Below are 16,507 nucleotides of genomic sequence, written 5' to 3' on the forward strand. Positions count from 1 at the left end.
AGAAGAGGAAAGTGACTAACATGGCTAATGGTGTTTAGGATCCAAATTGGGTTTAGTGACCAAGTTGATCAGTTTCGAAAAGTCTTGAACCTGATTAGTATTAACTCAAATCCCATGGTAAGTTAATGAAATTTACCCTATTTACTAGTGTCCTAAATTGGATATGGTAAATGGCATCTGTAACCAATATCCACTCTCTCATGTAAGTGTGAATCTTACACGTATGAGAATCATTCTTATATGAAATGAGGGTTATACAGGTTTTTCCTTAGACTAGGTATCAAAATTCAAAATTCAAAATTCAATTCCATCTTCTTCTTCTTCTTCTTTTTTTTTTTTTTTTCCATAAGTGCAAATGGTTATAGGTGGGGCAAGTGTAACGTGGGTAATAGTTAAGGGAAGTATATGTGCATTCTCATAATTTAGGGGTGTAAGAATAACAAGGGTAAAGTGTGAATTCTCATAATTTAAGGAGTAAGTGTAAAATGAGGTATAGCTTAGGGGGTAAATGTAATTCCCCCTTAGTAACTTAAGTGCGTAATGGGATTAGGTTCAGTCTTTCAAGTAACTAAGGTATAAAACTCAAACCCTAATAAGTTTAAAAATTTAAACCAAAAATCATTAAAAAAATCTAAAATTTGGTTGGGTCGTGTAAAAAAAACCAACTAAAGATATGTTTGTTTACCTTAGAATCCCTGCTTAGGTGGCATTTGGATTGCGTTTTCAAGGGGCGTTTCAGCGTTTGCATTTGGATTAAGGTGGGACCCACACAAATAGTAACAACGAAAAACACCGAAAAACACCAAGTCTGGGAACTGAAACGTGAAGCTTATTTTTCCTTCAAAGCGTGTACTGTTTCAATCAACCCAAAAGCTTCTTCATCCAAGAACAAGTCATCGGTCTTTCTCACTGCGACGTGCACCACCACCAACACCGCACCAATCAACAACGCCACCAAGATGTTCAAACGCATGCGTGTTCTTCATGTTCTTCCCAGAAAACCCAGCAAACCCATCAAAACAGAAGATCAAAACAGTGAAACCAAAACCATATGAATCAAACCCATGTGAAAAAAAGTCAAACCCAGCAAACGCAACCGATCAAACGGATCTACCCAGCAAACGCAACCGATCAACCCCAGAAAACGCAACTGATCAAACCAAGCAACCGATCTACCCAGCGAACGCAAATCAAGCCCATCAAACCCACCGCCGATCAACCTATCCACCACCATCGAAGGAACCGGATCTTCGTCGACGTCGGATTGGGTTGTCTTCCTGGCTTTTCACCGGCGTCAGGCTAGATTGTCTTCCTTGTGGATTTACATTCTGAGCTCTTCGCCATCGTCGCTTCTTCTCTTCCTTACTCTGGTGGGCGTGGAACTCTCTAGACACAGGCGTTAGCTAGGGTGGGTGAGGAGTTAATAGAAGAGAAAAAAAAAAAAAAAAAAAGTAAAAACGCGTTTTCAGCTGAGCTATAGTACTCGAACCCAAAAATGATCCACACGCGTTTTTCACTTATTTGCTACAGTGTTTTCAATTTTCAGCATAATAAGCAATATCTAAACGGGACATCATTTTAGTTTCAATAACAGCCCATGACAATTTTTTAACTCATTATATTTTCTAGGTAGAGTTGTACTTTTACACAACTTATGTTTTAAACAAAAATAATCCAATAAAATAAGTTCATCTAACAACACTCTAAATTTTATGCATTTCCTTCCCTAAATACAATCAACGATTTAGGGATAAAATTTTTAAAAAATATTATTCAAGAATATAAAAAAAAAATCATCATTAGATTCAATTAGCTCAGCTGATAAAAAATTTTTTTTAATTTTTTTTATACAAGATAGAATTCTACTTTAGCCTAATCTAAGTGTAAATGTGTGTGAAACTCCCTTTTGGAGACTTGAACCCTAGCTCTTGCCCCCCACATCCCACAAGTTTTTATACTTGTAGAGTGATCACCGTACTAAGGGTGCGCGGTGGTAGTTGATAAAGAATTTAAAGTACTTCATTATTAAGTAAGAAACATTGGATCAAATCACTCCTATTTAAAAAAGAAAATCATTAAGTGTTATGGCATGAGGGTAAAGTGTAATAAAGTAATCATCATAGAGCCTGTGAGTTCAAACTTCTTAATAGGTTTTTTTTTTTTTAATTTTAAGAATCCATTTGTGCAATACTCTTTTCTAAAATAAGTTGTTGTTTGGACTCTTGATATGCAAGAGTTGCAAAAAATTAACAGTTACAACAATGGATTTTTTTTATGAACCAGTTACAACTATGGATAAATCATGGGAATGAGTCAAATATATTTTAGAGATTTATTTTTTAATTTGACTATTTTATACTTTTTCCTTTTTATTTTATTCAAATTTTCAAAAAAATTTGCGTTTTTGAAAAAATAAATTTGAAATAAATCACCATATTTTAGGAAATAGTGAAAAGTGGATACTAATAAGCCAATAATAATAATAATAATAATAATTTGATTTAGGAAATTTTTCATTTTAACTTAGGGTATAACAAATTAAATTCTATAATTTCAAAAATAAGAAAATAAACCCCCAAGATTTAAAAAGTAAAAAATAGTTTAGAATTTCAAAATTAACAAAATTTTTATTGGTTAAAATATATATATATATATATATATATATATATATATATATATATTCTGTAAGAGACTTTACCAACTAACCTAATTAGAACTCATAAATACAATTCATTAAAATAATATAAACAACCACAGTATATTAATTTATCTATAACCTCTCTCTCTCTTCCTCCTTGACCCATGATAATAAATGAATTAAATAATAGTAGCAACATGCTACATCGGTCTACTACTAGTAACATATCAAAATTGTTATTTTTACTCGTTTGATATAGCATGTATTTTGATATTTGAAGTGCTAAAAATAGTTGTTTTAGTGATTTTATAACCACAACTCATTTACTAGATTTTTTTTCTTAATGGATACCCTACTTAACGAATTGGCTTACTAGAACCACATTATATAGTTTGTCAATTGTTTCACTTTCTTTCTTTTTTATTAAATGTGTGGAGGCATACGTGATAGATTAAAAATGGTAGAGAACTTAGCCACCAAAAAAAAAGAGCGGCTGTGGTTGGCGGTCAAATGGAGGACCGGAGAATATGAGAATTGAGAAGTGACAATCTAGAGCTTGAGAGTCGTCGCTACTCACAAGCCACATAAGTCTTTGTTCTAGGAGTAGTTGCCAACGAAAATTGACAAACTTTAACAACCTTGTTAAACAAAGTGACAAAAACTTTAAACGTAGGTACTACCGTACCAGGGAAAAACCTCCAAAAGAAAATGAAAATAAAGAGTGGAGAGAAAAACAAAGAGTGGTGTGCATGAAGTATTACTAAAAGGAAATAAATTAAATTAAAAATTAAAAAAAAAACTCAAAAAAGTTGTATATAGGTACCAGAAAAAACCTCCAAAGAAAATGAAAATAAAGAGGTAGAGAAGGAAAAAAAATAATAATAAATAATTTTTTTTAAAGAAGAATAAAAAAACAATTTTTTTTTTTTAGCTGAGAAACAAATTTAAATATATAGAACATACATCGAAGTAGGTGTATTGTTACGGTTATGGACACGGGACATCATGTTGTTTGTGTACTCCCCCACCTACACCTACCACCCAAGTAGTGATTGCAATTATTTGGTGGAGGATAACTGCCGCTACCCCCCATTTTTTAGGTCCCAGCGTGACACGGATGGCACAACAATTTCACCTAACACTTGGTTTCCTTGTTTGGTATATTTTGTGAATGATGTGGTAGAAGCTGGCTTTGACTCTTCAATCAGCTATTCAAAATTGGGAAAATAATAAGAAATTATATTCAACAATCTTGGGCTTATTTGTTTGTTAGTTTGTAAAACGTGTATTAAAAATTTCTAAAAAAACTTTTTTTTGAGATAGAAAAACAAAAAAAAAAAAGTTCTATTATTTTCAAATGAAAAAATATCACTCAGAAAACAGATTTTAGAAAACAAAAAATTGAGAACTTGTTTAGTAAAAAAAAAAAGAAAAGAAAATTGTTCTATAAATCTTTACTTGTATATATTATATATAAAAACACCAAGTTGTTTTCTTTATGCTTCAGTTTAGAGCTATGAGCCTTATTAATGCATGATTCACCGTGTTTAATTTGTTTCGTTTAGGGGTGTCCACGGGTCGGGTCGGCTTGGGTTTGGGCTCAACTCGGAACCAACCTGACTCTATCGGGTTGAAGGATGGCAGACCCACTACCGACCGCAAAAAAACTACGGGTCAAGTCGGATCGGGCTCGGGTGAACGGCGATTGGACCCAACTTGACCAAAAGATAGAAAGCAAAAACGAAACTTGGTACAAATTTCACAAATCTTAAGAACAAATCTACAAACCCAAATACCAGTAACCATTAATCCGAAGAACCCAAATAGAAATAGAGAGAAATAATAGCATATTTGAACTTGCATGAGACTAAAATGAAGAAATAAAGAGTGTTATCGACGATGGTGCGATGAAGGAGATTCGTAGCTCAACGATGGTGGAGGTTCGAAGATCTAAAGATTTAGATCGGCAATGGTGCGATGAAGGAGAATCGTAGCTCAACGATGGTGGAGGTTTGAAGATCTAAAGATTTAGATCAGCAATGGTGTTGGCTGGTGATGGTGTTGGTTGTTGAGTGTGAGAGAGATCGAGAGCATGAGACTCTGAGGCGGGACTGAGAGAGCAAGTGGACAGAGAAACTAAGGGTGAGTGAGCCAGTGAGGGTTTGAACTAAAGTGGAGAATATAAAATGACTAAAAACTGGGTTATATGCACAGTCGGGTCGAGTGGATTGGGTTTTGGAAAGGAAGACCCGCCACTCGACCCGCCGGAATCGGTTTGGGATGGCAGGGACCCGCCACTAACCACCAGGTAGTTAGGTCGGGCAGTTGCTGGTTTGGTTTGGGTTGGGTTTATGGTTTTGTTGGACAAACATAGTTTCTTTAGCACTGATATCTAGTATATTGAATCTTGACTAATTGCATCTGCTCAACGATACACACTTTTTTTTTTGGCTGAATAACGATACAAACATTTGATGGCAAACATGTGAGTTTGCTAATTGCTTTATGTTGTGAAATTTTAAAATACTCGCAAGTGTACGAATCGTACCGAAGTATAGTTTGACAAGAACGAGGTCAAACTCACAGGGACTTGAATGTACGTAGGAAAATTAATTAAATCTTAACCAAATTAATCCTAATCTAGTTTAATAAAAAGTGGTTGTTTTGAAATTAAATAAACTAAGTAAACAATCAAATTAAGCAAATACTTAAACTAAGCAAAAGATATAAAGTAATAAAAAGATGTAAACAATCAAGAGAAATGAATTAAGGTTTTGGAATCCGCCTTGTAAGTCATATCAGCATGTATTTATGATCATTAATTTTTCTCAACTCACTACATGATAATCTAGAAATCAATCTTGCTATCATGGAAAATATTCTCATTAAAATTCTTATTTTAAAAATCAAAAGCATGTTCTTTTTCGCTTCATAAGTATAAAATCAAATCATCAATTGTATCCGTAACCAAACAAATCACAAGATATATCCAATTCTAAAAATCAAATCATAAATTGTATCCATTGACAGACAAATCACAAGCAATATCCAATTTTATAATCAAGAATTAATAAACCAAGCATTCAATTAATTAAGATAAATCCTAAATCATGAGAAAAACATGATTGAACTCATATCTAGAATCTCATCTTAGTCAATTGATATGAAGCAAGAACAATTTAAATCACTAAAGAACAATTTAAATCACTAAAGAACAACTATTGTGGGAAAATCAAATCACATAAATATTACTGATAATCCTTAACAAGGTTTCATCCTTAACCCTAATTATAAATTTAGCTACTCATAGTAATTGAAATAAAACACAAGAATAAAATACTAAACATTAAACTAGACAAATAAAATAAAACTAACTACCATGGAAGAAAATCAAAGAAGTAGCCGCACTCTCTATGTTCAGCCCCCAGCCCTAGCACTACCCCCCTTAAATTTTGCCCTAAAGAGCCTTTAAATAGGTCAAGGAATCCTATTACAAGTTGAATTCCCGTTTGGGGAAAATTCCAGATTTGTAGGCTTCACTTAAACGACGATTTTGACCCCTTTAACATCATAATTCGGACTTTTGGTAAATACAAAGTTGTAGCACTTTAAGTTAAATTTCCAGTCTAACTTGAATCATCTCGATTGGATATCTGAACCGAAAGTTATGTCAAAAATACTAACTGATGTGCAGGCTGGAATTCCAATCCGAATTGGACTTGGATTTGGTGCAAATTTCATTTGATTCCCTGCTCCAATTGGACTTAAATTTAATTGGGTCGGCCTTCTTTAACTTCATCATGGCCCTTGTAAAAGTAAAGTCCATTAGCTTTCTTCTTTGCACAAATCCACTTATTTAATTCCATTCTCCTACAAAAGACAAATTCACGCAATAAGATTCAATTAAGCACAAAATTGATTATTCACCATTATTCCAAAACCAAATATAAAATGCATGAATTAACTCAAAATAAGTATGATAATGCTTTCTAACAATAATATAAATATACAAAATTAAGCTATTATCAATGCACATCACTTTAGGTTATCTATCTATCTATCTATTGTTGTCATGGTCTGTTCAATAGTTTTCTCCATAGTTGCACTTTGTAATTAAATGCATTGTACAATTTGTAAATTGCAAAGTTCATAAAGGAAAACCCTCAAACTCCACCATCAAACTTACTCTTTTGGTCAAAATGTTGAACTTTGGGCAATTTTAGCTCAATTTTTAAATTCGATTGAGTATAATTACGAGTTTTTAAACATTTTGAAATCACTTAATAATCAGATTAGTACCTTTTAATATATTCATGTTGAACAAAACTTAGGTACAATACTTAATGTTGGTCCTTAGATTCTCCTCTTAAAATTTTGTTATGTGTCTTTTTTCTTATGGGATAGAAGTACATTTTTTAGTTAAGTAGCCACACGGTTAAATTTTAAGAGAGGAACTTAAGGAACAACACATAAGACTATACATAAGTTTTGTCCATTTATATTTTTCAAATTTAAACAAATCACATTTTTATAAGATATATAACTGATTAAAATATCAAAAATCATAGCCATATCAAGGGTTTATATATTTCTTTTGTTACACTATTGTTTAAAAATTTAATTATTCAAACTAAAATAATTTTTTGACATGTAATTGATTCTAATTAATGAGTAAATTACAAAATTAGTCTCTATGCTTTACACTATATTTCAATATGGTCCCTACCTAACCTTTCAATTGTGTTAATTTAGTTCCTAACCTTTTTAGTGTCATGTTGATTTACTCTCAGTTGTTATCTTTGGATGGAAAAAGCTGATGTGTCAATCAGAACAATAAAAAAATTATTTTCCATGACATGTCAACTGCCAACTCATATTATTAAAAAAAAATACGAATTAAAATCTACGGGTGATATAGAGTACCTAAGACCAAGATATCTTTTTCTTTTCTTTCATGTTCTAGGAAACCAAAAACACAACAATAATCAAAGAAAATCTCAACTACAACAAAAAACATGGAGATCTTAGCTTCAATTTTACATCACTTTCTTGACAACCAAACACTATTGTTGAGGACTCTTTTTTCGCCCCACATGACATTACTTTATTAGCAACCCAACCACATCAACATATTATTGAATTTTGGGTAAATTTCCTTTAAAACTCACAATAAGCTTATATCTTATTCAATTACATGGATTGAGCTCACATGGCCCACAAGATCCATACTTTAAGAGGTGGATTCATAGTCCACATTTTCTTTTCATCAATTGGGATCATAACACACGACATCATCAATATCAACATATGGATCGGGCTCAAGTAATGAATCAAAGTTCACGGCCCATATTACCTCTCTCATATTCTTGGAAAGTGGCTTCTCCAACAAAATCCTAAATTTATACAAAATGACAACAAAGTCCAAGGTACGTCATCTCATCTTTAGTTTATGATCCAAGCCCATGAGTCTCTTTGGGGAAACTTTGGGAGTCATGGTTTGGAGGGCCAAAAGGTATGTTTAGTAAAACTCAAGCGGTTTAAAGTTGATAAAAGAAACATGTTATTTAGCGTGTCTTCTCCAACTCCCTGAACTTTGACAAGTCAGTGTGTAGCGGGTAACATATGGTAAGCCTTTCTTATCATATAGCACTTCAAATGATAAAACTCCCCATTACTCTTTCCTTAAAACTTAATATTCATCATATGACAAATACTTAATATCTCCAGCCATCTAAATCCTGACAAAATAACTATTCATTCAATCTCTAGCTATTCCTATACGAATTTGGAGACCTAATCATATTTTTCTACATAAACTATATTACTACTTCAGCTAAAATCCAACTCAAACACATGGCTAAATCTGATTGACTATCTTTAATCTTTAAATATAAAATATTCATGATATCTCTAATACCTAGTTGCCATCTGCCACAATCAGACCAATTATTTCACTGTCAACTGCCAAAGCAGAGCATTAAATGCTTTTCTTGCTTACCAAGATTAAGTCACAACACAATGAAACCTTGACTAGATTTCTAAAGTTTTATTAACTATCAATTAATCATCCTATTACTTACTAAAAATGTATTGTAATAGAATCTTGGACCAAAAATATAAATACCCAAAAGAGGAAACATTTCTAGCAAAACACTAGCAATGTATTCTGCACTTGACATCTGGCTAAAAGTAACATCACCAACCATATAATGCTCAATCCTAGTAGCCAGCTCCTATACCTAAAATAGCAAAATATCCTTGAAAGAGATCTTACTATTTTTAGCTAAACCCAATAAATAAATGTTGAATATTCTCTCCAACAGCTTGACATCATCTAGTTGATCTCATCTACTTCAGCCCCAAGCAATAGCTGTCTCATAACAACTGTGACAATTTTTTCAGACAACTATGACAGTTTTTTCAGACAGTTAGGACAATTGTTTCAGAACTAATGAGACAGCTGACCCAACAGCCTTAACATTACTAAATTTCCTTATTTAGCTAAAGCCCAAGACCAACCAAAGAAACTATATTTTTCTTACTAAAATCCTTTCCTTTTCTACTGGTCTTTCCTCCAGGTGCTATTTCCCAAAGCAACAAGAACACCTTAAAGCTGAACATACTATTCTTGGCCAAATCCTAAAAATGATTTTCTGAGAATTTTCTGAAGATTGTGACAAATTTGGCAGAGATTATTTGCTAAAACCCTCCCTTGAACTTAGCTATAAATAGAACCCCTCGTTAACGCACCAAAACACACCAATAGAGAAGAACAACACTCTCATAAACTTCTTTATTTTTCCTTCCTTTAATTATCTTATTAAGCTTTTAATGAGGTTTTGAGCTTTTGATTTCTTAGTTTCCAAATTAGAAACTAAGCTTTTTAGCCCTTAGCTCACAAAATGCCCCTCATATTACTACCCATAAGCTCTTATCCACCCTTAGTAGAAAATCTCAGCAACATAGCTAAATACTCTATTACACCATTACTCTTCTTATGCTTATTCTCTCACTCTCCATATTTAGAAAATACATCTATCTTACTACTCGTATCTCCAAATATCTAAACACATCTTTATACTCTTCTCTTACAAAATCTTTCATCTTGGAAATCAATTACTACAACTTTTCCAACATCTAGAATCCCATATTTTTACTATCTTTAACTTTTATATCTTTCAAACTTCCATATATCTTACAAATTATATATCTCACAAATACTACATCCCACAAAACATTTATATCTTTTACCATTTCCATACTTCTCAAAAGATATCAAATACTCATATTAAAAGCTTTTCTCATGAAAGACATAAACTTCTTATTTTAAAGTCCTCCTATAAGGCACAAATACTTCTTACAAAAATCTTTCTCATGGAAGGCACAAACCTATTTTACAAAAGTCCTTCTTATGGAAGATAATACTATTCATAACTTAATAATAGCTAAAAGAGTATTATCAAGAGAAAATTCATTTAAGTGCATGATAAATGGGACAAACTTAACTAACCTCTACACACAGCTAGACATACTCTCTCTCATTCTAGTTGCATCCATTTTTTCCCTTTCAATCTTGAAGTTATCATGGCAAATTGCCTCTCCACCACTGGAGTCATCCTGCTGGAATGCTATCAACTCACTGATGCTATATAATTGAAGGTATAAACCATACAAAGATAAGTCACCACGTTTCCATATCTATAAATTTACATTATTGAATACATAATTACTTCACCTTTAAATACATATTACTTATTTCAACTATTAATCAAAACTATTATATCAAACACATATCATTTATTTATTCAACCATTATAATGATTCTTAGACTTTGGATTTTACCAATTTTGTAGGCCTAAAAATACGCTAGAAGCCATTAGACTACTTGGCCCAATGTTGAGATCTTGACGCTATTGCTATGTCTGTAACATTTTCACTATAAATTATAAATAGCAAGCTATTAGAGCATTTCCATCAAAGGTTTTAAATTTTTTAGCTTTTAATAACTCAAAAAACTACTTTATTTATTTTAACACCTCGCTATACAATCCACCCAACGTTAAATGCTTTTATTTTTTTTTACCGCTTCATTCAAATATTATTTTTTATTCTCCATCTGCGTCTCTTTCTCTCTTTCTCTGTGTCTCTCTTCTCCCAAGCAAAAACAACCAACAAACCCACCACTCACCACTCACGGCTACCGCCAGCCACCACAACGATACCACCACTTCCACCCACAAGTCACAACCACCTATCCAACCCAGTCATAGCTTCCGGACTAGCCACAGCCACAGCCACAGCCACAGCCACAGCTCCACCAAACTAGCCACAGCCACCACCCACTAGCCACAGCCACAGCCACAGCTCCACCAAACTAGCCACAGCCACCACCCACTACACATCCCAGAAAAATCAAAGTCCACCCACTACACAAACCAAAACCCACACATGGTACAAATCGAAACCCACACATGGCACAAACCAAAACCCACCTGTAAGTGCACAATTGCACCTGGACCCAAAGACAATCACGGGCTCAAGCCCAATGAGCCTTAAACAATGAAATTTGTAGAGTGTGGGCTTGAAATTTAGATTAGAAGTACTGAGAACTTAATAACAGGCTAAGATGTGCACACACTTGTAAATAACAAATGATAACTGCAAATAGACCTCCTCGGACGTGAGCCGATGACTACTTCTGTATTATTTCTCTTCCTTTCTTAAAGGTTACAATTCTTTTTTTCTTTCTTTGTTTTTTTGGACCACCCCCTTTTTCTTTGGCGTTCATCCCCCTTAAATACTTCTTTTCCTGATACTTTATCCACGTGTTGCTCCAACCCCCTCCCTCCTAGATATTTCTTTTCTTAGTGCCTTTGAATAGTGACCAGAAGTTTCAGTTCTACTGTTCAGGGGTCACTTCCCCATTAATGCGGCCAGGGAGGTAGGTGCAGAGTCTTTAATGTGGAGGTGGCAGCCTTTGCTTTTGGTATTTTTCTAACACCGGTGTACCTCGAAGGTTCAGGGTTTCCCCCCTTTAACCAACAGTCTTTCCGGAATATTGCCTTGACCTTCATAGTGAAGCTTCGAGTTCTCCTGGGTCTATCCGAGGAGAAACTTATCCTCGGATGTGTCCTCGGACCCTCGGCGTATGGACCGATTCGCAGTACTAACAGATTCTTAGCTTAAGAGCAGGTCGGCCCTCCTTGCTACAGCTCAAAGGCCCATATGCCCACTTGGATCCTTTTACTCCCCACACCACCCACTGCACAAACCGAAACACAAGCCACCACACACGACACAAACCAAAACCTCCCACTGCATAAACCGAAACACAAGCCACCACTCACGGCACAAACAGAAACCCACCCATTGAACAAACCGAAACCCAATCAACCAATAACCAAACACAATAAGAAAGAGAGATTTTTAGCCATATCAAATGAAATAAAAAAAAAAAAAAAAGAAATGGAAGAGGAGTAAGAACCGTCAGTCGCCGATCTCAACCACCAGAACGTCACCATTGCCGATTCCAACAGCCACCACAAGCTCACGAACCGCCACCACCACAATCGCACATTTTGCCAAGAGGTTTTGAGTTAGAGGAGAGAGAGAGAGAAAAAAGAAAAATTTTTTTAAGGAAAAGAAGAGAGAGAAGAAATAAAATATTAGTTTGTATTATAAGTTTATAGTTACAGTAAGCTGCCAGTAGCTCCATTTCCATTTTTTTTTAATTTAAGTATAGAACCATTGTTGAAGTCTGCATTTTAGTGTTTTAGTTACTAAAATAGCATTTTAGCAATTATACCTCACTTGTTGCAAATGCTTTACTTGTTATAATTTGAACTCATCACTAACTTCACTTGTTATTCTCTATTAATAATCTATTATCTAAAATTTATTGTGAAAATGTTGTAAAAGAATTATAGACCTAGTATTTCTTTTTTAAAATCTTATAATTAATTAAAGGGTAAATTGCAAATTACACCTCTAAAGTTTGGGTGTGATTGGATTTTGCACCCTAAAATTTTAGAATTTGAATTTTCCCGCTTGAGAATATTTGGATTTTACACTTTGACGTTTCAAAATTTGGATTTTAGCTTCTATATTTTAGGGGTGTTGGATTTTACCTCATAAAGTTTGGAGGAGTTTGGATTTTACACTTTAAAATTTCATAATTTCAGGGTGTAAAATCTAAACACTCACAAACTTTAGAGGGTAAAATCCAAATTCTGAAACGTCAGAGTATAAAATCCAAACACTCCAAACTTCAGGAGGTAAAATCCAAATTTTGAAATTTCAGGGTGTAAATTCCGATCACACCTAAACTTTAAGGGTACAATTTACAATTTATCCTTAATTAAAATAAATAAAATTCTCTAATAAAAAATAAAAAGGCCAACAGAAAACTTTTTCTATTTTGCTGTCCTTTATATTCTGAAACATGTTCCTTTTGAATTGCAGAATCATGCATAATGCAACCGTTAAGGTTGGAAACCACAGACTTTTGTGTCGTACCTTTGACACAATATGTAATTAATTATGAGTAATGGAAAATAAAAATAATGAATTTACGTAAAATTACTCAAGCCGAAAAGGCAACATGCTGGAATGCACCTGGCTTTTAATAAGCAAAGTTGCCCATGTCAATTGTCAAGACAAAATGAATAATTGGTCTGTACTAAGGCCCATTACTTTCTTGCCCAGCCCAACTAGAGGTTTCTCATTGGCATTTGAATTCTAGTAAGAGGTGACAATAAATTTTATGAGCTAATTGATTTATAATATTATCAAATGCTAACAGCCAGTGTGACAGTTTGGCCGAGTGGTCTAAGGCGCCAGATTTAGGCTCTGGTCCGAAAGGGCGTGGGTTCAAATCCCACAGCTGTCAGCTATTTGTGTAAAATAGTTTTCACATCAAATGATGATGATGGTTGAACTATCTGCCCCTATGGATTTTGCTAAAACATTTAGTGCCATTTTTTTTGTTTCTGTTTTGGAGAATCAAGCATTAGTGCGACTAAATGATGATGATGGTTGAACTATCTGCCCATATGGATTTTGCTAAAACATTTAGTGCGATTTTTTTTTTCTTTTTTGGAGAATCAAACATTAGTGCGACTTTTTTTTTTTGGGGAGAATCAAACATTAATTAGTACGACTTAAGCTGGGTCAAACTGTACTCAAACAATTATAACATACCAAACTAAACTGGGTGAAACAATAAAATAAAAAAGAGACCTGAAAGCAACACAAAGGAAGGCCAAAATAACGTCTGAGTAATACTACAATTATAAATTATTTTATAATATTTTTATAAATTATTAATGTGACTTTAATAATTTTTAAATAATTATTAATAAATATAAATATGATGTTAGTGGTAGACTCATATTAAAACTAATAAGAATTTGCCACATTAATAGTTTATAAAAATATTGTAAAGTAGTTTGTGACTGTAACATTACTCATAACGTTTAGTAGTTAAGTTTCAAATGAGTGAGTGCTATTAATCCTTACATTAGACATGAGGGTAAAAAAAAAACACGCTAGTGAGCATTGTGCTCGCTAACTTCCTTTAATTTCTTTGTCTATATATTCAATAGAGTAATAATGCTCATTTTAAAACTTCAAGGACAGACTAAAAGTGCTAATTTTTAAAATTTCAAAAACTAATAACACTGATTTGAAACTTCACATACTAAAAACATAATTGATTCTTGAAGTTTCAAATAAACGGTATTGATCTCTCCATTAGTTGATACGTAGGCAAATAATTTTTCAAGTGAACATCATTGGTCCATTCGTCAATTGATCTGTAAATTTCTTTGCCTATGTGTTTAACAAAGCAATAGTGCTCATTTTTCAAACTTCAAGGACCAATTAATAGTGCTAATTTTTAAAATGTCAAGGACTAATTGCGTTTACTTGATGAAACTTCAAATATTAAAAGCACTTGCTTATTAAATTTTAATTGTTAAAAGCAGCCAAAATAATTTGAGGTTGACATATTCATAAAATTGTGCCACGTAAACTTTTGAGACTTTATAGTTTTACACTTTATTAATCTTAATATATTTTTAATTAGAATTATATTATATTCTATAATTAAACCCTCTATTAGCATCTTAACACGGGATATTTTCATTAAATAGTAAAATATGTAGTTTTATAGACAAATAGTGAAACGTGGATACTAATAAGCCAATAATAATAATAATAAATGCATATTAATTACTATTGTAATGATCAAATTTTATATTGAAAAATGTTAGAGATACAAACTTTTTTACAAAAAAATATACAAACGGCTGAGGTGGTGAGTAATTATTGATAAATGAAAAAATGATGTTAGTAGTGGATCCAGATAAAAACCAGTAAGAAGTTTGCCACAATAACAGTTTGTGTTATAGAATAGTTTGTGACTATAACATTACTCTTTTATATTTAGACCAAAATAAAAAAATAAATTAGAGAAAAGAGAGAAATGATGTCCATAACATTTATACAACAAATTCTAAATGATAAGTTGTTACTCCCTGTTATTTGTGGTAAAAAAGCAATTTCACTCCTAGGTTGAAATTAACAACCTAGACATAAAAAATTAAAAAAAGAGATTATAACAAATTAACTTTGGGAGCAAGATAATTGAAATAAGAGAATTTGAGCAATGAAAAGTGAAAACACGTTAATTAATTGGTAAATATGTATGAAGCCTAACTCAGTACTACAGCAACCAGCTTCCTTTCATAAATGTTCATCATCCACTTTCCATTCATACATATGTGAGCATGCCATTTTAGACGCACACAGCGTGGCACTATCACTCCTTTAATTTAGATTTGATGGTGCCACGCCAATGGGCGTCTAAAGATCTTGGTCTTACTCGTGTTTCTTTTTTCTCTTCCTCGATCTCTTTCTCTCAACTCACACACAAATACTCATTACCATAAGAAGGTATCCATATGATCGTGGAGTGTGGGGATTGCTCTATTTATAACAGGCCTCGTGACTATTAAGAACTTGGAAGCGTTGCAACATATACAGTGAATCAAGCTGTGCATTTGAATGCTGGAAAAAAGTCGGTATATAATACTTGAAAAGAAACAAAACAAAACCTGCGCATTGGGAATGATCGAAAAAGTTGATCCTAGAGAGTGTTGATATGATATTTTTTTTTTGGATATGATATGATATAGTACTATACTTTGGCTAGCTACCAACTGGGGGCATCAAATCAAAGGGACACGCGGCTACCTATATGCGGTGAAGGTTAGCTGGTTAGTCACTAAATCCTATATTCATTCATGAAGGAGTAGTCTGTGACTCTGTTTAGCCAGCCTTTTGCGTTTCGGCGCCAAGTGGCCATTGAATAATAGCTGATTTACTATGAAGGATGCTCTACAGCTTACAAGTGGAAAAAAATAAACAGTATTGTTTTTTGTTTTTCTTATGGTGATAAGTACTGGCAGAACTGCAGATTGAACAGTAAGTTTAGGTCAAATTAGAATGCGATAGCATTGAATGAATGTAAACGGTGCTAGATATGGACACACGATGACCACAGAACAGAAAAAATATGGGAAGTTTAGCGCCGTTTGATAATGGCTGTTTGAGGAATATTTTTTAATTTATAAATAATATTATAAGTCTTTTTATATATATTTTTACTATTTTTAAAATATACAAACAACTTTATTAAAACAATGTTAGAGCATCTACATCAGTTCTTCTATTTTACACATCTATTTTTACACTAAAAACCTACTTTTTATATTTTACACATTTACTTTTACAAAATACCCACATCAGTTTCTCTATTCTACCCATCTTTTAATTAAATAATCAATACTCTCACAATTTTTTATTATT

The 16,507-nt window shown here is 33.1% G+C and overlaps 2 long non-coding RNA genes and 1 other non-coding gene across 3 annotated transcripts; 1 reads left to right on the forward strand and 2 right to left on the reverse strand.

Annotated features, from left to right (window-relative positions):
• Positions 1-5,873: 5,873 nt before the first annotated feature.
• LOC142629732 (uncharacterized) lies at positions 5,874-10,466 on the reverse strand. Its single transcript, XR_012843107.1, has 2 exons — positions 10,149-10,466; positions 5,874-6,508 (listed from the first exon to the last, which is right to left on the reverse strand). It is a non-coding gene; the product is annotated as an uncharacterized LOC142629732 (long non-coding RNA).
• A 178-nt stretch (positions 10,467-10,644) lies between these two features.
• LOC142629731 (uncharacterized) lies at positions 10,645-12,266 on the reverse strand. The gene is made up of 2 exons (XR_012843106.1): positions 11,898-12,266; positions 10,645-11,130 (listed from the first exon to the last, which is right to left on the reverse strand). It is a non-coding gene; the product is annotated as an uncharacterized LOC142629731 (long non-coding RNA).
• Positions 12,267-13,446: 1,180 nt separating this feature from the next.
• TRNAL-UAG (transfer RNA leucine (anticodon UAG)) lies at positions 13,447-13,526 on the forward strand. The gene has a single exon. It is a non-coding gene; the product is annotated as a tRNA-Leu (tRNA).
• Positions 13,527-16,507: the final 2,981 nt, after the last annotated feature.

The sequence above is a fragment of the Castanea sativa genome, chromosome 3 (genome assembly GCF_040712315.1).
Source record: "Castanea sativa cultivar Marrone di Chiusa Pesio chromosome 3, ASM4071231v1".
Taxonomy (NCBI): domain Eukaryota; kingdom Viridiplantae; phylum Streptophyta; class Magnoliopsida; order Fagales; family Fagaceae; genus Castanea; species Castanea sativa.